General features: G+C 37.5%; 1 protein-coding gene across 5 annotated transcripts in view; it reads right to left on the bottom strand.

The window, feature by feature from the left end:
* The window catches only part of pcdh15b (protocadherin-related 15b), a 760,133-nt gene extending 737,867 nt beyond the window's left edge, over positions 1–22,266 (bottom strand). For 3 of the 5 annotated variants that reach the window (XM_039771647.1, XM_039771665.1, XM_039771655.1), the window contains exon 1: positions 21,868–22,266. The gene's annotated coding sequence lies outside the window, so the exon portion shown is untranslated. The remainder of the gene's footprint in view (positions 1–21,867) is intronic. The other 2 variants (XM_039771683.1, XM_039771692.1) reach the window with 2 other exon arrangements.
* Between the last annotated feature and the right edge of the window lie 248 nt (positions 22,267–22,514).

Below are 22,514 nucleotides of genomic sequence, written 5' to 3'. Positions count from 1 at the left end.
TTTATGAGAAACTGAATCTTGTTACAAAACAAAGTTAATGCTACCACCATTCCTAAGAAGTTTGTGACTAGTGCAGAGATAGCAGATGAAAATATCAGCTCCCTCTGTGTTCTCCCAAAATGCAGCTTTTAAATGTATTTAATCTATGCAGACATTTGAAGAAAACTCAGGAGTTTTTTAGTTGATGCAAACATTGTACTCTCCTAAGCAGAAAGTGCATAATTCAATTTCAAACATTATTTTAAAAGTTGTAAAATCAAAAGACTGCAAAAAGGTTTGCATTGATATACACAGTATGCATTTAAAAAATGTAGATATTTTAAAATCATATAAAAGCCATATCTGAGAATTTACTTACTATAATATTTTTTGAACTTGCTTATTTGAAGGATGTAAAGAGACAATATTTTCATATCAGCTTTCAGTATCTGGGCTATTTGTTTTCAACATATTCTCTCCTTAAGGAGCTAACTGTTCCACAGTGAGAATGAGACCAGCATCTTATGCAGGTAATCCTCTTTTGATCTGGTGCAAAATACCTTTTTCTTTCCAAGAATAAAACACCAGAATGATACATAAGATTCCTTCAAAATAATCTCCATCACAGGACGAGTTTAATTTCCTCATTTCAAAATTACAAGTTGATTCCTTAGCCAGTCTGAGAGTACAGATTTCTCTAATTACATAATTCACATGTTTTTCTTTTCCACCCCGGGGCAGAAAGGCTATTACTGTGTTGTAATTGAGAGTCAGTCAAAACACTAAAACAACCTCTTCCTTCACAAAGTTTCAATCTGTACATGCTTTATTTAAATAGAAGATTTATTTCCGTCTTTGTTGCATAGTTACATAGTAGATAGTGCAGCTGCCTCACAGCTCCAGATCCTGCATTTAAATCACAGAGCAGGCTTTGTCTGAGTAGAATTTGCATATTCTTCCTGTGTCAAAGTGTATTTACTTGAAGACACTCTTTCCAGAGCTTCCATAATTAAACAGGTTAGGTTGATTGGAAACTAAGAACTAGCCCAGCATTGGTGTGTGTGTGTGTGTGTGTGTGTGTGTGTGTGCAAGTACTCCCTGTAATGGACCAAGGTTACTGTATATTCAGAGCCGTTTCCTGCCTTGTGCCTCACACTACCAGGATTGCCTTCTACCCAGTGACTCTACATTAGTTTAATGAGGATGATGGATGGTTTCTAACATATTTAATGTCTCTAAAATTCACTTCAAAAGTGCAGTTATATTTTGAAGAAGTATCAAGCAATCAATTTATCATACTTGTTTAATTGCAGTTAGGCCTCTTCACCAACAGACAAAAAGGAAAGTCACAATTAGATGAATATTACTCAATGGGGAAAATGATTATTTGGATAACACATTCAAATAATACTTATTAAAAAATTAAAAGCAAATGTTTTAGGTACCAATAATAAGTGACATTTCCTACTCCAGTTTTTGACAGATCTTGACGTTTTAAGGGCCCGATACCAAAAACATTGATATCTCAATGATGGGTGCATATTTTTGTGTGTGTGTGTGTGTGTCACAGTTTCTTTAGGACAGTCTAGAGTTAAAAAGGCTGGACAGAAAAATACCAAACTTGAAACTTAAGCTTGTTATGAAATAATGATGTTTAGTTTTTAGTAGTAATAATGATTAGTTTTTGAGCCATATTGTACAAGAGATAGACGCACTCTAGGGGAACTCTCAAATACGTACTTCTGCAATTAATTATGAATTCTACTCATCAACTGCCATCATAATTACCGATTTTATGAACAGAAAGATTAGGAAGAACCACAGTGGTAAATAATTACTGAAATGTTATAGAACAGTTCAAGTAACTTGGTTCCTAGGGCTCAAAGCCTACTGACCAAATTATTTTTTTTTACATTGTTATATGTTAAGAACTGGAATTAAATTCGGCATTGTTTTACTATTTATTTTCCTCTTTTCATTCCACTAAAGTTAAGATTGAAACCATGTCACCCTAGGTAAAATGTATCAGTTTATTTTACTTACCGTAAGATTACTTTTAATTTTGAAAATGGGTTTCCAGTGGGTAGCACTGCTGCCTTGCAGTTAGGAGACATGGGTTTGCTTCCCAGGTCCTCCCTCTGTAGAGTTTGCATGTTCTCCCCGTGTCTTTTCCTCCGGGTGCTCTGGTTTCCTCCCACAGTCCAAAGACATGCAGGTTAGGTGATTTAACAATCCAACATTGTCTTTAGTGTGTGCTTGGTGTGTGGGTGTGTGTGTGTGTGGGTGTGTGCGTGTGTGTGTGTGGGTGTGTGCGTGTGTGTGTACGCCTTGCAGTGGGCTGGTGCCCTGCCCGGGGTTTGTTTCCTGCCTTGCGCCCTGTGTTAGCTGGGATTGGCTCCAGCAGACCCCCGTGACGCTGTAGTTATGATATAGCGGGTGTGATATAATAACGTCACTGGACAACGTCGAAGTGTTGGGGAATATGCCCCGTATATTGCTGCTGCAATTTCGTTGGTCAAAATAACTGAAAATCATTCAACATTCGACAAAGATGGTTGTTTTTACAATGCCTTTTATATGATCAGAAAATGGCTGCCGGAAATTAATCATAATGGAAATTACATCATCTGGATGGGACCGGAAGTGACGTCATCATCAGGAGCCGGAAGCGACGTCATCTGCCTGGGACCAAAAGTTGCCTCATCAGGAGCTGGAAGTGACGTCATTTGAATAGGACCGAAAGTCACGTCATCATCAGGAGCCGGAAAGTAACGTTGTAGATGAGGAAGTGGATAAGTCGCCATTTTTATGATTAAGGATTGGTGCAGGTATTGTTGAGTTATTTATCATCTTTATTTCTGAAAGGTTAGAAAGAGAGGCATCATTACCACAGTACAACCCCCCATCTGTTAACTCTTCACTCACCTGAGGACATGTTGACTGCCTCCAAAGCGCACGTGTGTGACACAGGTTGGATAATGGATGGATGGATGGGTTTCCAATGTTGAAGCAATCTTCACTATCAAGCTGGGAATATTGAGTTATGTTATATAAAACACATTCTTTCATTATCTTAGCTATAGGTATTTCCTTGTCAGCTAATAATACGTATTCATATAAATTTAAAGATACTATATATGAATGTGCATTTGAATTCAAACATGTACTTTGCCATATGAGGTTGTGATTATTGACTGTCTTTTGACTTCCGGGAGCCTCCTTGAACCCTAATCGTTGAAATGAGCCAGGCAGATGAGGACACATACATCCAGAGAAGGGGTAGTGAACAGTGCTTTTATTAAAAGCAAACAAAAACAAAAGTATCCAGCAGAGCAGTGCATTCTCCAATAATAAAATAATCCAATAAAATCAGCGTCCGTCTGGAGGTAAAGGATTCATAATAAATAATCCATAAAATCAAGGTTAATATACCGCAGGAGCTATTCTTTAAAATTTCCGAGCCCTGGTGCATCCCTTTAAAACCAATGTCTCCCCAGCTTACCCTATTCAGTTCTCACAGCATGGCGAAATGTCAACCAATAGACAACCTTCAATCCTTCCCATCTCACTGCTGCCCGTCCCATTGTGTCCCATTGGTCACCCCCAAGCCTCCGCTCCTTTGACTCCCGCTGCCATCTCCTGCCTTGCGGGGGAGTCCTCTGGAATATTTGTTGTTGGTCCTGTTCCCTGGCTGCTCAGTAAGAACAACTTTCAGCCCCCCTTTGAGCATCAGCCACATGCTCCATCCCCAGGGTTCCATTCTCATCTGCCTGCTTCCTCACTTTTGCACCAGCTCTCTCTCACTCGCTCCTGCCCTTCTCTCCATCCTTTAACCTCTGCTCTCATTCTCTAAAACAGTTTTTCTTTTTTCTTCCTCCTCCTCTCTATTGTACAGTCTCCTTTTATATTGCCTTAATTGGGCACAGGTGTAAGACAATGCTCCATGCAAGGCAATATAATAAGGCATCTCAGTGACACTCACATTTGGACATGCATGTGCACCCAACCAGTCACCCCAAATAGCACCGGAATGAAGTGTACTTACACACCTGTGCCCACATCCGATCACAAGCCTGCACATTAATGGGACGTGATTATCTATTTAAAAAGCTGCCCTGTACCACGGACCACTCATCATAAAGGTACCTGTCAACAGACAATTAATGTATTTTCACATTAAATTATTTATCAAATTTTTATACGTAAGCAAAGTGTGTTGCAAATTTCAGTTCTCAAGTTATCAATGACTACTAATAGTTTTACAAGTTAACTTCAGAACACATACCACTGTCATCTGAATCTGTTTTTTTCTGTTTCTCATGGAAATTCATTGCAGCACTTTACATTCTTTAGATACAAACTTTTGCGAACAAGTGATGAAGCTAGCAAACTGCCTGTGGAACACTTGTAAAAAAATATATATATACTGTATATTGAAATAAATAATTACAGCAGAGATTTCTACTAAATATGTAGATAACTTTTTGTGAAACAATGATAAATACCCAGAATGCAAAATGTGAAATTTCTAGTTTTACCTTGATTACAAAATTCATTATACAGTAATCCCTCGCTATATCGTGCTTCGACTTTCGCGGCTTCACTCTATCGCGGATTTTATATGAAAGCAAAACTAAATATATAACGCGTATTTTTGCGGGTTCTGCGGACAATGTGTCTTTTTACTTCCTGTACATGCTTCCTCAGTTGGTTTGCCCAGTTGATTTCATACAAGGGACACTATTGGCGGATGACTGAGAAGCTAACCAATCAGAGCATGCAGTTAAGTTCCTGCGGGCTGAATGCAGTGTTAACCAGGAAGTCTCGTCTCGCTCATTCAGCATCAACGTGTTTCGCTGTGTAAAGAGTTGTGCTCTTTTGTGTTTATCTTTGTGCATAGTCAAGCCCTTCATTATAGCTCCAAAACGATCTGCTACTGCTTCAGGATTTGGATTTGTTGAAGGCCACAATTCTTTTTATTTAAAAAGTAGGAAAGGAATATAAGATCTACGGCCGCAGTGTCCTTTAAACCAGGGTGCAAAACGAGTTGTAAGTGGATGTAATAAGGCAGTAGTCTGGATGGAATCTGCTTTAGGGATTTGGATTGAAGACTGCCAGAAGAAGAACAACGGCAGTGCTACACATTCGCCTGAAGTGGCTCCTTTGGAAGAGCTGTAACACTCTCCTTTGTTGTGCAGTAAAATTAAACTCATTGTTATCGGACAAGTCATCGTGTCATTGTTGGTGAGTAACCATAATTAATTTTTCTACTTACAGTACTTAGTACATGTACGTACGTTTAGTGTCACTGTACACACACATTTACTGTATACTATTTTTCTTGCATTGTACGTATTTATTGCTGGTGGCCTGTCCATCGTAATGGCTGTAACATATGCGATATCGGAGACACTCAATATCTTTAAAATAATATTTAGGTTTTACTGTATATAAACAGTGTGTTTATATACATAATTTCAATGAATCTTACCTAATATCTAAGAGAATACAAAGGGATTATGCTCTATAACTCAGTGGGGAATATTTATAAACAATGTGGGAGAGTTTATAAGGGCTTAAAATATATAAAAATAACCATCCAAACATATGGTTTCTACTTCGCGGATTTTCACCTATCGCGGGGGGGTCTGGAATGCAACCCCCGCGATCGAGGAGGGATTACTGTAAATCACGTTTCAAACGACTCTACCACTTGGAGGGATAGGACAGCCCTAGTTTGTAGTGGTGCTACAGTTTCAAAATGAACTGTTTTTTTTTTTTTGTTTTACCTGAAGAACTGTAAGATTATCATTGCATTATCCATCCCTCTTAATGCAATTCAGGATTGTGGAGAGCCAGAGTCTATCCCAGCAGCACTGTGTGAAAGGTAGGAAGCACATCTACATGGGTTGGCAGTCCACAGCAGGGCCTGCTTAAGTACACACCAATGCTCATATGTTTCTAATTTACAGTCACCATCATCCTGACAAGACCAACCTTGGGAATGGGGGATGAAACACAGCGCAGACATGAAAAGATCATGCAAACTCCACAACAACTGGATATAGGTGGAATTCAAACCCAAGTGCTGTGCTCATAAATGCAGTAGCGCTATTCACCCCACTATCAACACTGTGAAAATGAAAATAATCCCAAATGCTCTACTTAAACTTGAACAGTATGTTTTGTTTTTAAACACCAACGGTTCTAAAAGTGGGCGGCACGGTGGCGCAGTGGGTAGCGCTGCTGATTCGTAGTTAGGAGACCCGGGTTCGCTTCCCAGGTTCTCCCTGGGTTTCCTCTGGGTTCTCCGGTTACCTCCCACAGTCCAAAGACATGCAGATTAGGTGCATTACAAATTCTAAATTGTCCATAGTGTGTGCTTGGTGTGTGGTTGTGTGTGTGCCCTGCAGTGGGTTGGCTCCTTGCCTCAGGTTTGTTTCCTGCCTTGCACCCTGTGTTGGCTGGGATTGGCTCCAGCAGACCCCCGTGACCCTGTAGTTAGGATATAGTGGGTTGGATAATGGATGGATGGATGGTTGGTTCTAAAAGTTGGTGTTGTGATGTCTATGGGACTGAAAAAGAAATGCATGTTTATTGGGAAAGAAATAATAAAAAATTATAATAATTATAAATTCAAATACAGGTACAAATTAAGGAAGAAAACATTATGAAATTTCTCATTTGTAAATCATTGATGTATTGCAGGGAAACATATTTCAAAAATATACTACAGTATATTTTCAAACACCTCTACTATAGGGTATATGAGGTTTTTAATATTAATGTATTGTGGCGAGCGGCTGGGGATGGTACCCAGCCGGGATGCCCGGAAGGACCAAAGGAGGGATTACGCCTCCTCCGGACCAACAAGGGTGCGACCACGGGAAAGGAGCATGGAAGCTCAACCCTATAGGGGCCTGTGGTCACTGCCAGGGGGCGCTCGAATGCCTGGAGAGCCCTGGTCCTCTTATTTTTCAGATGCTTATGCCATAAATGTGAGGCTCTGGTATTTAGAAAACCCAGATGAATACTTAAATATGACTAAATTATCAGTTTGTATTGCCATACTTCCATCCATCATCCAACCCGCTACATCCTAACTACAGGGCGCAAGGCAGGAAATAAACCCCGGGCAGGGCGCAAGCCCACCGCAGGGCACACACACACACACACACCAAGCACACACTAGTGATAATTTAGAATCGTCAATGCACCAAACCTGCATTTCTTTGGACTGTGGGAGGAAACCAGAGCACCCGGAGGAAACCTATTGCCATACTGTTCATCTTATATATACAGACAATACGTTCAGAGCTTGGTTAGTCCATTACACAATTGCTGGGGTCAATCAGCATTGGGTGTAGTCCAGGAAACCAACCTTGAACATTTCAGGATACAATAAAGAACTCACTCCTAGAAAAGTTACTTGCATTATTACTCTTACACAAATGTCTCTGACATGAGCAAAAATATCAGAGAACCTGGAGAAAATGTGTAGATATTAGTGCAATTAAATGATTAAAATAGGAAAGTTTAATCATATCTGTTGTTGCTATTAACTACATTTTGCAAATGAGTAAATTATTTTTAAAAAAAGGTAGAAAAAAGGGCACAAATTTAATTAGACTTAATAGCACTCAATGGCAAGATAAATGCTGAATGTAATTGTATAAAGCCAGATTTGTCTAATCAATATTTCATGTGGAAATGTAAAGATTTCACAATCATCAGACCAACTGACATTTCTTTGTAAAGCACTATAGTTTGAAAAGTATTTAACTATAACCCAAATTATCCATATTAAATTAAAAAAAAGTGTGTAAATAACCATTTGTAGAACAACTAATTTCATATACACATAAAAAACAATCTGTATTTAACACTGAACTACAAAAAAAAAAACTACTGAAAATGCTGGATTGAGAAATACTACACATTTTGTTTTAAGTAAATTAAATGTTATATTGAAATCACATGTATCTACACTTGTGCTCATTAAAATAATTAAACAATTATTATACCCTAAGAAGTTTATGTATAAAATAATGGAATATCACATTGTTTATAATGTTAGGTACAATAGCTAAATACTAGTTAGTACAATCTTCAGTTATACACAGTGCTCCGCTTTACTAAGCAAGGGTGAAAAAGATAATATTGGCATTGAAGCTGAAGCAAAAGAACTAATTAGCCAGTTTCAGCAAAAACAAAAAGCCGTTGACTATAATGTCTGTACGTTAATTTTTGAGGTAATGAAAAACAAGACAAGCGACTCTAAAAATGGAAATCTTAGTTGGAAGCAACACATTCAACAAGAATAAACAGAAGAGAAGAACACAGTAAAATTACTTTGCTCATGCTTTCCTATTACATCTAGATATGCAATGTTTTTGAATGAGAGCCTAAGATGAATGGGTCCCTTTAAGAATATATTTGTTGAATGTGGAGTGTACTATTTCTGTCTCATTTCTTAATTAAGCCTAATACTGCAAAACAAATAACTCAGATGGTAAAAACTACCATCTTTGTAGGTAAAACTACAAAGGAGCTGGCATTGAAGTGGTTGATTGATGGTTGTTCAATGAAACATTACACCTTACAGCAGGTATAATCAAAGAGAGCTACTGTATATGCTCCAATAGTGGCCCCCGGTGTTTATTTGCAAAACTAGCCTTGGCTCCCCGCACTTAATAGTGACCGGATGCTATTAGAGACCGACCATTATTAAAAAAACCCTTCAGAACGCAATATTTTTTTCGCGTGTGTCAGTACATGTAGTTACACAAAAATATTGGCTAATATTACAAACAGCTACTTTTATTTGAAATTCACATGCTGCATAAGACAGTTAAAGATAAATGGCAATGTCTTTATGTACCTTTCGCTGTTATTCGTCGTCCGAATCCTCAATGACCGCTTTGTTGCTGTCCAGTTCACTATCTTCTTCCAGGTTTGTCCGTATTTTGGTCAACGCGGCGTGAAAATGAAGCAGTATTAGAAACCGGTATATCCTTATTTCTTATATATGCAACGTGCTGACATGCACATGTATTACACACGCAAAGATACAGACACTTACAATGTACGCTAGTAGGCAAATATCAAAGACCCGGCTACTGTTAGAGACCGGCTACTATTTGGCCACGTCCCCTCTGAAGCCCGGCGCTTATTAGAGACCAGCGACAATAAGAGACTCTGCGTTTGTTGGAGCATATATGGTATGCATATTTACTTGTTACATTATCTAGTTTGCTATTCAGTGGGTGAATTTCCCCTCTAAGGTGGGGGTGTTTGATCAGGAACCAACAAACATGGTGACAGCAACAGCAACCTGGGCTATTTTTTACAGTATTGGGAAAAGAACCGATAAAAACAGCAAGGCTGAAAGATGGTAACTACTGTAGATATTTATCTAATCAAAGCCTTTACTTTGATTTCTGGAGTTGCTGTACCCATGCAGAGGCCCAGGGGCCTCATGCATAACGCCGTGCGTAGAATTCACACTAAAACATGGCATACAGGCAAAAGCTGAAATGTGCGTATACACAAAAAAATCCAGATGCATAAATCTGTGCGTTCATCAACTTCCATGTTCTTCCACTCCATAAATCCCGGTCAGCGTGAAAAGTAATGCATGTGCATGCACCTGCAGCCACTCCTAAACTCCTCCCAGAATTACACCTCTTTGAATATGCAAATCAATATAGATAGCCCTTAAGCTCAGCATTGGCAATGGCAAAAGCACGGGAGAAAATAGAAGAATTTCAGCAAAAGTGGAGGCAAGGAAAAACGCACTATTTGTTGGTTTTAACAGTCATATAAACAACAAAAGGAAAGTTGATCGAGTGACATTGCGTGACGGAGAAACTCGAAAGCTCAAGTTCACAAAGTCACACAATGCCCGAAATAAAAAAGAAGTTGTCAGATATCAAAGTCGCCATGAAAAAGTGAGTCATAGCCCACCGCCTGAGTGTCATATGAAAGCTTATTAGGATACAGAGAAAAGAAAAAAAAATAGGCACATAATAGGAAAAAACATCGAATTGTCAACTTTAATCTCGAAATTTCCACTTTAATCACATAGTTTATTTAGTCATTAAAGTAGAACATCATAAACTTCATCTTAAAATCGTTTAATTTACTAGTTTCTCAAATACCATCATAACTAAAGTAGCACGTTAAATGCTTTGTTTTGTATATGTTCTTCTATGTGTTCTATGTGTGTGAATCATTATTACTTCTTAAACGGACTTTCTCTTCCTCCGACTGGACACAGAATCCATTACATTCATGATATTACAGCTCTCTGAATAATTAAAATACTGAGATGTATACTTGATATAATTTTCATGATGATAGGAGTTAAAGCATGTTATTAAACATGGGAACATGGTGGCCCAATGATAGTGACCAGCTAGCGCTTTGTCCAGAGCTTGTTCCTACCTCCCTCAAGATTCTTGCAGTGCCATGCGTGACCTTCAATTAAATAATTTATTGCAACAGTACTGTCTCTTTCAAACATACTAAACCTCCTATTCCTGTCCTTCCTTTTCTTTCTCCAAGTGACCAATCGCCACACAATCAGCTCTGTAAATGATGTTAAACCATATGTAAGCTTAGAACGCAGATTCTTCAAAACTTTTAAGGAACATTGAAATATCTTTGTAGTACATGTTTAATTATTCCATCCATCTATCCGTCTAGTGTCGGGCCAGCCCCAGCAAGAATAGAGTGCGAGGCAGGAACAATCCCTGAACAGGACGCCAGATCATCGCTAGCATGGACTCATCCACATTTAAATAACATTAACCAGTCTAAATTCAAAGTAAATAGCATGGAGGGCATATTAGGCATTGTCCTGTTTGCCTAAACCTTCACCGGCACAAAATAACTTCTCTGATGTAAGAACAGATATGATAGTGATGAGCAATGCCAACTACATCTCCAGAACTTGCATTCCGGATGGACAATGAAGTTGCTTAGCTGTGCTACACGTCTACTCACCCATGATATTTGGTCAGCTTTCAATCAGAATTTCATTTGATAACCAGACGTGAGCAGACATCTCTGCAGATTTGTGACAGATAAAGAGGCATCTAGAAACATATTCATTTCAGGGATTTAACTCCAAGATGAACTCTTGCTTACTCTCATGGCCATACTCAACTATTAACAAGCACAGACTCATATATTATGTGACAGTTGATCCTATTAGCAGAGTTACACCTTCCCTTAAACTATCCACTTCACACATTTTGGAAGTGAAACGTAACCAAGTTTGGGAGAAGCAGCACATGTTTTAACAAGAGAATCTCAGCACAGAACGAATGTGTAACACTACTTATATGACCTTTCAAAAGACAGGGCAAAGAGCCTAATACCCAAATCTGAGCTAAGTGAAGACAACAAAACACCATGAATGAAGAAGCATGTAACAAAGACAAAGAGTCCACTCCACCAAAAATTCCAAAAGAGAAACACTAAACAGAAAAGTTTGTAAAAATCAGGAATCACTAGAAAGCCTTTATATTAAATAAGAGTAGGCTCCTCTGTGTTAAATGTTTGTCTGTCTTATCTTTCTTGTATCTCATCTGTTATGTTGATCTACTATACTGTATGTTATTATTTAAAAAATTCTTGTTTATCTGTTTCTTAAAATATGTTTGTTTCACCCACCTTGATATGGGTCTATTAGCCAGGTACCCCAATTTACAGAAAGAGGTAAGGAAAATAAAGTGGAAGTCTAATGAAAATACTTTATTATTTTCTTTTATCAAAAGCAAAACTGATAATTGATTAATAAATCCACTCCTCTTCCCCATTGTACCTGAAAACCTAACAAGCTTAAACACTGTTCTAAAACAAGTTAGACCACACAAGAGCTTGCTTAATCCCTAATGGGTACAAACACCAGAGTGCTGAAAAAAGCAAACAGAGTGTCAAGATTTAATAGAAATATAGAGGCTCATTAATTAAACATGTTCCAAATACAAAGAAATTGCCTGTGCCTTTGCACATTCAAATAATATAATCTAATAATATAATCTGTGAAAAAAATAATGTCAAAATGGCAGAGTCTAGGTTTTCCAAAATGATTAGTAGAGCTGGGCAAGGTTATTTTCATAGTGGGGAAAAATGACTGCCAATACTTTGTGAGTAACACATGCTGACCACATCCAACAGAACCCATAACATCATGACAAAATAGCCATATTGGGCCCATTGATTAATGCAACATTATCAGCCAAATAATGCACAAGATGAATACAGGCAAAATTCTTTACATGACAAAAATCACAAAATAACAAAAGTGCACCCTACCAAATGATAAACATCCCAACACAACAGCTAAAGCAAAAACCACAAAATAACCGATAGTGGATGAAACTGGTAAGTGAAAGATCAGCCCCTTGCTTCTTCTGAGTTTCTGGGCTATCAAAATCTGTTTGGTGGTACTGACTTTATATGGGTTAGCTTGTTTGTTTACAGTTTTCCCCATTTTATACACACAAGAAATGGAACTATGCGCACAATTCCGAAAACGTGAAGCTCATGTATTAATAGCATGACTCCAAACTGAGAAACTCAAAGCGCATTTCCATTGATCTCACTCAAATACAGTTTTGCAAATCTCTGAACACAAATTGCATCATTTAGCACATTTTGTTCATCTAGAAACACTAGCCTTCAAAATGCAACACCCTGATTACCAAGTAGTCTCACTCATGTTGCACCTTTGCAAACTCAATTGTAAGAACAATTCAGTCATGTCTCAAGAGTATAAAAGAGGCCTCAAGTAACTTAAATAGTGTGTTAGACATGAACATGGAGCAGTAAGAACACAGAGAAAGAGGAAGAGTGAGAGTAAGGGGAGGTCTAGCAGGAAGTGGAAGCAATCCAGAAAGAGGAAGGCAAAGGCAAGCCATTACTTCCAGTGAAATACACGCAACTTTGGTGGACTATATAATCAATCATTGCCTAACCATGCCTGAAGCTGTGCAGCGAGTCTAGCCAAAAGTTATCCAGGCTTTTAGATAAGGGAATAGTTAAGTAAACACTTGAGAAGTTTTACAGTATTCTCTACAGTAATTACAGTATGCCATAACTTTAGGTTTTCTATGGACATCCATGGTGCTCACATAAATGTACCCTATAGTGTAATGTTTTGTCTTACACTTATATAGCTATACAGTAAAATGTGCATTCTATTATGTGTGTATATACTTTCACAGAACAGAAAGATAGCTAGTATGAGGTAGCAGAGGCCAGAAATTCAGACTAACAAGAGACCACCATAATAAACATTGTTTTGGAAAATAATGCCATCACTCTGAGGGAAACCTGAAACAGTGTCCTAGAAGACAATATCAGTCTCAAACATTGATCAGGTCAGCCTGCCCACAATCGACAGTGTTTTAAATTAACACCAGTTGAGGATGAAGTTGGTGTATCATATTCCATATGAGTGCAACTCTGACTGAGTGAATGAGCAATGATACCAATACGTGGATGTGAATAGAGCATCCTCTTAATACTCTGTATAGACATGTCACTATGTACCTCAGTGTTCCTGTATGTAGGCCTTTGACTGATATGCTCATTCTCTCTTTTCAGAGAATGCTTGAACTTGACACCAGTACTGTTCCCTATGAATATATCTTCATTGACGAGGCAGGGTTCAACCTGAAAAAGACCAGGCGGCAGCGGAGAACCAACCATGATGTTGTAAATGTCCCTGGGCATTGTGGCAGAAATGTCATCATGAGTGCTGCTATTGGTTAGCGTGGGCTCATACATCACCATGCACAACTTGGTTCCTATAACGCTCCCTGTAACTAACATTCCTTGACGAAGTCAAAAATATCCTCATCCTCCCACAGGAAGAGGAAACAGAATAGCCCACCTTCATTGTCTTTTGGGATAATGTAAGTTTCCACCAGGCCGCTCAGGTCTGCGACTTGTTCACCAACAACCTACATTTTGTAGTGCTGTACCTTCCACCATATTCCTCATTTCTAAATCCAATAGAGGAATTCTTTTTAGTATAGTGATGGAAAGTGTACAAACACAGACCCCACGAGCATGTGGCTCTACTCCAGGAAATGGAGGAGGTTATGTGATGAACGCCAGGAATGGATCCGCCCTGCCACACATTCTTTCCTACGCTGCTTGGAAAGGGAGAGCATCACAGGTGATGTGGATGAGGTTCTCTGGCCTGACCAGTATCAGAGGCGGGATGCAGCGTGATCCATTTCATTGCATTTTGCAATTGCTTTTGTCCGTTCAGCTGGACACTTTGTCTTGCAGTAACGCATAAATATTTCTTTTGTTACCCTTTTTTATCTGTACACTGATTTTTTTATAGTGTTTCTTATTGTACATATATTACATAGGTGAAATTACCGTGTTTTGCTATATACTACATAAAATAGGTAACATTTGTGTTGCATATACTGTATGTGTAGTACTATAAATGCTATTTCGGGACAAATAACCCTGAATTTCAACAACACCAAAAAAATTAAACTTATTTCCACACACTTGTATGCATCTGAATATGTAACAGGGCCTCATGTGGCCTAAACATACATGAACACTTTTGATGGCAGGGTTTTGCATTTATCACATCAGTGTTTTTTTGATGCTCTGTAAGACAAATTTATAATAGTCGTGTGTATTGTTTTGGTGAAAGGAATCAGTTTTGATAAGAGATAATATGGTTTTGAGTGATGTGCTTCATTTTGCAAAGCACTCAGTTTGTTTCCTTGCAGTTTGTTTTTAGAGTTTTGAGAAATTGAGGCACGGTTTCTGGAAATGTGTTTAACGTTTAGGTGAAAACTAAGTTCAAACAAACCAGAGTGACCCCAACCAACCATATATTCTTCACTATGGTATACTACATATTAGTATCCATAATTATGGTATTATAATAGGATGAGTTCCACAAACTTTAGTGTAGTCAAGTTTAAACATTTTTGCAAAATTATTTGGTATTTAAATGCTGATATTGATGAAGCACCACATATAGTAGCAGGCAGATCATTTAAAACATTATAGACCTTGTAATTAAAAACCCTGCCTCTTCCAGTAGTACAGTATTATTCAAGATAATATTTTAAGACTACCTGTACATTTGTATAACATGAATGATCTGCTGTACTATTAATAGTTATTATTATTTACTGCTAATACAGAATAGTTGATAGATTCCCTTAATCAGAATGACTAAGGAGAACAGCCATCTTAAATAACTTGCTATGGTTCACATGATAAATGAAAAGCAGTAACTGAACCAAAAAATGAATAGTTTAAATTCAATGCCCTAACCACTATGCCAGGAAGATTCAACAGCTGAAGCATTAAGTTTCTAACCTTTTTAATATCTCAGCATGGAAATACATCATCACCATCATCCTTTTCATTCAGCTTATCACACATAGAGTGGTTGTGCTGAGCTAACCAGCTGAATTGTTTTTCCCAACAAATATGAAATAACCAGCATAGTAACTCAGTGACTAGTATGATGATGACAATTATGATGCAAATGAAAATTGGGATAATTAATGTGTTCCTATCACTATAAATCTTATGTATTTAATCAGTATTTCAAAATAGGGCAAGAAAAATTTGCAAATAGATTATTTTATCTCTGCAAGCATGGAACACTAAAAGACGTTAAAAACAGACACCACAGAATTATTACATACTGGTATTTATCATTTTAATTGCATCCAAAGCAGTCCAAATATGCAGCTAATACTGCTGACACCTCTAAACCTGCTGCATCATAACTTCATTCCAAATGAACTCTTTAACTCTTAAAATAAGGCAGAGAAAACAGAAAATGTTTAAATTGCATTTCAATGCACAGTGTTAGCACAAATTCCAACAGAAGTGGTGAGATCTAGCTAAAAATATATTCCAAACTACTGAAAAAGCAGCAACATCTCAAAGGAAACTTATAGTGATTAAAGAGCAATCACAGCATGTGGCATCAGAGGGCACACTTAATAGCTTCCCCATTGTGCAAAAGAAAACATTGGAAAGACAACAACTGTCATACTGACAATGATATTCAAATCAGTGAACCCTTCCTTGTCATATGTAAGATGGTTTTATAGTCATAACAATAGTCAACAATTCTCCACATAAATTATGGTACAATTTAATATAAGTGAGGTTCATCAGAGCTTGGAGAATTGTTCTGCTATATTCTTAGGTGTTATTAATGCTCAGATTTAAAGTTGGTTCCAAAAAAAGAATCTTAGAAAAAAAAACTGTACTGTACATTCTTGATTTTGTATTCAGAGGATATATTTTTTGTTTTCAAAGACAGCCATTATTTTATTTGGCTATGAATACATGGAAATATTTTTTTAACAGGCTACTTTGTTTTAATAGTAGTTAGAATAAACCTCTTTGTCACGCAAGGTCATCAGCATTTTTATTTTCTGGTACTCCTCTCTTGCTTTGACAAAATGATTAAGGGTTTTTTCACAAAAAAAGGTAAAATTCAGTTCCAAACAGTCAATCTAGAAACTTCAAATTATAACAGTATTTTAAATTTGAGCCAAATTAAATCTAATGTAATATAATAAAGTTATATTTTTTGCAAAAAATTTCACCAAAATATGCTGAAGCACACGATTCACTGTTTAAATGTAATAATTCATAAATGCTGTTAGGAATTCTGAAGACTTGAATTAGGTCCCCCCATAGCCTTCTTTGTTGAAGATTAACAAGGCTTTCATTCCTTTAGCCTGGTCCAGGACACACTTGGCTGCCCTTCTCTGCTCAACTTCTAGTGCTGCTATGTCTGTCTTATAGTGTGGTGGCCAGAACTGCACAAAAAACTTGAGCTAAGGTCTCAACTGTGCACCATGCATGCTGATAATAATACCCTTGTTTTACATTCTACAATTTTTCTAATCTAACATTTAATTTGTCTGATTTAACTGCTTCTGAACATTGTATAAACAATGAGAGTGTAATGTCAATATAAACCACTAAATTCATTTTACAGTTTGCTACTTGCAAGAGAGCATTTCCCATTTTGTACTGCTATTATAGTTTGCACATTTCAATAATGAAATGAGATTTATCATCAAATTTTGAAGATTGCCCTTGTCTTTAATTCTTTTTGCTAGTTCTTCAATATTTACTACCCCTTCAATTTTAGCATCATCTGCAAATTCCACGAGTTTACTAACTTTATCAGAATAAATGTAATTAACATAAATTAGAAAAAGTAATAGTTTAAGCATAGACCCCCTGAGGGACAACACTAATGACACGGGCCCATCTGGAACATTTTCCACTTATTCATATTCCTAGTCTGAGGCCAATAAATCAACCTCAAGTACAGTTTTGTCAGTTACTTCAGATGCTAGTGGCTTTCAGTTTCCATATTAATCCTTGATGTGGTGCTGTATCAAAGGCTTTTTGGTATTCTAAGTAAACTACACTGTATGCTTTGCAACAAAATTCTGCAGCTTTGACAACTTTGGCATTCCATTTTTTATTTTTCTCACTTTAACCATTACAGCTCTTTCTAAACTATGTTTTGTATGTGCATACACTTTGTAATTCTTTTCTGAACAGTATAACACAATGATGTCAGACTGAAATTCAACAGACATTGTCCTAATGTTTCTATGTTCAGGGAATCAAACCTTAAATATACTTTAGGAACTACACTACTTACGCCGCATTTTCCAAACATTCAATGAAATGTCACTTCATTTAAAAGAATCATTGAAATGGCCAAAATGTTTATTGTTAGTTTATTTAGATTAAAGTGTCAGATATTACATTGTATAATTATAATTAAATGTAAAACCTTACATTTATTTACATTTAAATTCATGTGTCACATATCATATTTACCCAAGTCTTACTATCTGTGACAGTAATGGATATTCACCATACCACCTAACCAACTTATTCAGTCACATTTCATGATATGGATAAAAAGATCTTGGATGACCCCACTTTTAACATGGCTAATCTGAAGAAATCTCATTGTGTGATATTCATGATTTAAACTTATTTTTGCACCTACCTGCATATTGTGCATGAAAACCCATCTACTGTACACTACATAGTTTCCCACTTCTTATAACTTGGTTGTGTTGGTATGATGGCTTTAATAAGCATAAGAAATGTATTTCTCTAGTTTTTATTCAACATACACATAAAATATAAGAGTATATGTTTATGGCATAAAATGTGTTTATCTTTGAACCTAGGAGTGTCAGAGTACCTGCATTAGATGTCCACTCACTTAGTAAATAAGTTATTATTCTGATGATTCAGACAATACTTCTTTTTGTGAAAAAAACGAAACAGATCACAGGTTACTCTTACAGGTGGACAAAAATATGTTGTTCATTTATATCAAGTACTAATGAGTCGAGTGCATCTTTAAAGTGTAATAAGGAAGCCTCAGGCGAATGATTTTAAATCCTCCTCTTAAACCTACTACTGCAGTTATAAACATAGCCTTTATAAATTGTTATATTGTCATACACATTTGTATATTTATTATGCTACCATTATATTATTATTATACTCCCATTCTAAAGAATGTTGAAATAACAGGAAAATTGCTACAGAAAAACACTATTTGAAACTAGTGTGTTTGTTAAAGTGAAATTAACCATATGTGCTTTATAATTATGGAAAAACCGATTAGCTTAAATATTTTGCAAGCTGTATTATGTTGTTAAATTGTATTTTTTGGCACATAGATGACACACAAATGTTTTAAGAAATGATTACCAATATGCCACTTTGATTGGTATTGTTAAATTCTAATGAAGCCATAATTGATGGATCATATACTACTCATGAGTAAATGCTTTGCCTTCATTAACAGTAGAACCATATTTGTTGCCTTATCCAAAAACAAACACTAAAATGGTTTGTTTGTTTTAGAACTATCACTGTTGATAACGGTACATATTTTCTAATCAAGTGAAGTAATCAAAGGCAAATGACATTAAGCTGTATTTAGTTTCAAGAAATGTGTGAGGTCCCTGCATTGGTATTACTAAATTAAGGCATTTTTCACCATGAATGAACTCTATGAAAATCCTAAAGATGTGAAAGTGCGGTTTGTTTGCATTGGGTTTTAGAGAATGACTGTTCAACTATTACTGTAGTCTCATTTGAGTATCAAAATAAGTCCCCCAAATTCATTGTGACTCTGTAATTTTAACTGTATTGGTGGAAATAGTTTTAGTAATTTCCATAAGGATCTGAGTCTGCAAAAAACTACATTTATTGTCATACTTATTCCACTCAGAAAATTCATACCATACACAAAAATACTGCAGTACGACTGAAGATGAGTGACAGATTTTACTGTATAACCCATTTTATACAAGAACAAGTACTTGAAATTATCAAAAACTCTCAACAGTCCATTAGTAGTTGCACAAAGCAAACAATGCCTAATACAATATGTCGTTATATCCATAATATATGCAGACTGCAATTCATGTATTTGAATATATAAACAGAATTATGACTACTTCTGCATATCAATGTAGTGTACCTTTAGACTCAAGATTAGTCTTTCTGTAATGCAACCTGTGGCCACAATTTTTCTTGCTTTTCCTGTACTTTATTTACTCATCCATCAGTTTTCTAGACTGCTTACTCTACTACACAGTTGTAGTCTATACATTTATCAGCAATATGAATGTAGAAGCACACTATAACTGGGAGTGCCAGCTTGTTTGAGAGCTACGACAAGCCTGGGCATTTTAAAGTCACCAACTTGTGTTTGAACTACAAGACAACACAACACTCTTTCAAGCAAGCCTTAAACTATCAGAGAACATGTAGACAGCAGAAAGCACCCAAGCTTGTAACTAAATGTGAGGCCCAAGCACTGAGGCAACAGCACAACCACAGCACTTTCTGGATATTTAAACAAAGATTCTTCTGCTTCTTACTAAAAGTAACCATTACTACTTAATCAATCAGAGAGGTCAGTAAAACATTGTTATGGGACTGATAATAAGACAATAAGCAGCTGCAGCTTAGCAATAACTAAAATGTTGACTAATAATAAGTAAAACTAGAACTGATTGTTAGGATTAAGGATAAGGGCAATACTGGTTTGTTGCTGCCTGGCTTTTAATTCCATCCAATATTAAAATTAGAAAAACTTTGCTACACGCAAGCTTCTTACCCACCCTGACAGCTGCCCACTAGTCAGGCCAGCACTCGGAACAGAGAAAGCATTCATTAGCTACATTCCCCATTAGGATGATGCACCTCATTAAATATTATGCTTCCTGGGCTGCAATAAGAAACTAATTCAGATATGCACAGTGAAGCATTTCTTTATAAAGGTTCATTGCTAAAAACACTCACAAATGATTAAAACTAAAACATCTGCCACAACGGGAAGCATTTGCACACTAATAGCAGTAAGGAAAGGACTGTAATCAGCTCTTTATTGTTTAATTACCTATGTGTAGATGTAGCCATTGTGGCAGAAAATGAAAATAGTGAACTGCACTCTGCATCAACCACAGCTTTCAATTACAGTTCAGCTCTGGAGTACTGCGATTTCTAATTTATATCCCATCTAAACAGGTTAATACGCCAAACTGTGATGAAATACATTAGGAGCAGTCTCCAGTGAGAAGCGAGAGGTCAGAATATGATAACTTCACCGTAGACAAATAATAAAAACTTTACATTGTCATTTCACAGACCACTGGGCATACAGAAAGTTATTACATCTGCAGAAAAGCAGACACATCCCTGCTATACAATCTTACAAGCAGGTGATTGAAGACTTTAGAGGGTCGGTGATGGGGGTGGAGGTGGTGTTTTATTTCACTGAATGTCCACTTGCATTATCAGGGCCCGCTAGCGATGGGCACACTGTGACACAAGGAAAGGATTCGTAGCAACCAAAAATTCAATACGTGTCTGCTTTGGATACAGCAGAGTTACTTAGACGTCCGCGTGGCATGTCAGTAATAGCTGGATTGTGTTTCTTGAAATCCAAGCGGAAGGCACGGCTAATAAAGGCGTCAATTAGCCTCTCACGGTCCTGGACTGCGTCCAGGAGGAAAAGAGACGCGAGCGCACACAAACAGTTCGCAGCAGGTGATCCGCACAGGGGGCATCATTCTGGGAATTTTGCTGTACTCCTTGCGGACGCAGGAGACCGACAGCGCTGTAGTACCGCAGAAAGTTAACAGCAGTCAAATAATCCGCACCGTGCCAACACTTGTTTTCTTCGCCTTGAAGCTCAATCAACTGCAGTTTTAGCAAAGGGATGGGGGGGTCTTATGGTATCAGTTTACCCACCTAGGCAACAGATTGCATTACAACTACGAGCAACACGTACAGTAATTGGATGAAGCATTTCTGAACAGCGGCTCCAGAGACGGCGCACACTGTTCGCCTTGAGCAACTACAGAATTAAATGCAAATACAATTTAATGCAAGCTGCCGAAAAATAACGAAACCGCCGGGCAAAGAACACCACCGCTTGTATGAACTTAGTCTGTTCAAAATGTTAAGTATATTAGTGTGGAAAAATGATGGTGGATAATAATAAAATGACACCAACAGTATTTCTTAAAGGTACACAGTATACCCTGTACAGAATCAAGCAACACACGAATTTAGTATGTTTATAGTGTAATCCTTTTATCGTTTATTTTTGTAGTGCTATAGGCTTTAAAAATCGGCTAACAAAATAGCAACGTTCGTCGGGCAAAATTGTAAGCGTAACCGAACAGTTTATTTGGCACCAAACTGTCCACTGGTAGTTGTATTTCCTAAACGATTGACCAACGAGCTTTCATTTTCTAATATCGAAAATCCTGAAAAAGACAAAATCCAGCGACTTACCATATTAGCTGCAAAGCCATGTAAATCCTATCCGGATAGCCGTGCACAGAAACTGCTTTTAAGTACCAAGAGCATCCCAGGCAATCCAGCAAATCAGAAGCTCTGCTGCCCTCTATCAGCGGCTTGCTATTACACCGAAAGCTGGCACTTGGAAATAACAGTAATTAGTCATCCTTTTACTTGATATTTTTCTCTTGTACCTTCAGAAACAGCAGAATGAAACTGACGCAGATTAGTGTTGTAACGTGTCAAAATCCATCGAGTCCTTCCTATTCCTCCCGCTACCCCTCCAGTCCTCTGCTTGACGGAGCGCGCAACCCCGTGCCGCTCGTCTCAAGCTCCAGACGGTAAACTGGGAGCCTGAGCTGAGCCGCGGGAACGTGTGCGGCGCTACATGACGTGGGAGCGCTAATCTTATTAGAGTCGATGAGAAAGGTGAAGCTGGGCAAATCGGCATTACAGACCACGCTAATCTCCTGTTTGGCTGCCGTGAGCACCAAGAGACGTCGAATGATACAAGTGTTTTACACTTTTTAGAATGCCGAAGCCAAAAAAGTTGCAAAGCTGCCCAAACAGAGATTTATGCACACTCGCATTACACGGATGCTGAATAATGCACCTGTATTGGTTTCATGGCAAGTGATAAC

This window comes from Polypterus senegalus, chromosome 1 (assembly GCF_016835505.1).
Source record: "Polypterus senegalus isolate Bchr_013 chromosome 1, ASM1683550v1, whole genome shotgun sequence".
NCBI lineage: Eukaryota > Metazoa > Chordata > Cladistia > Polypteriformes > Polypteridae > Polypterus > Polypterus senegalus.
The sequence above is the reverse complement of the archived record's forward strand: the minus strand, read 5'-3'. Positions and strand labels throughout refer to the sequence as shown.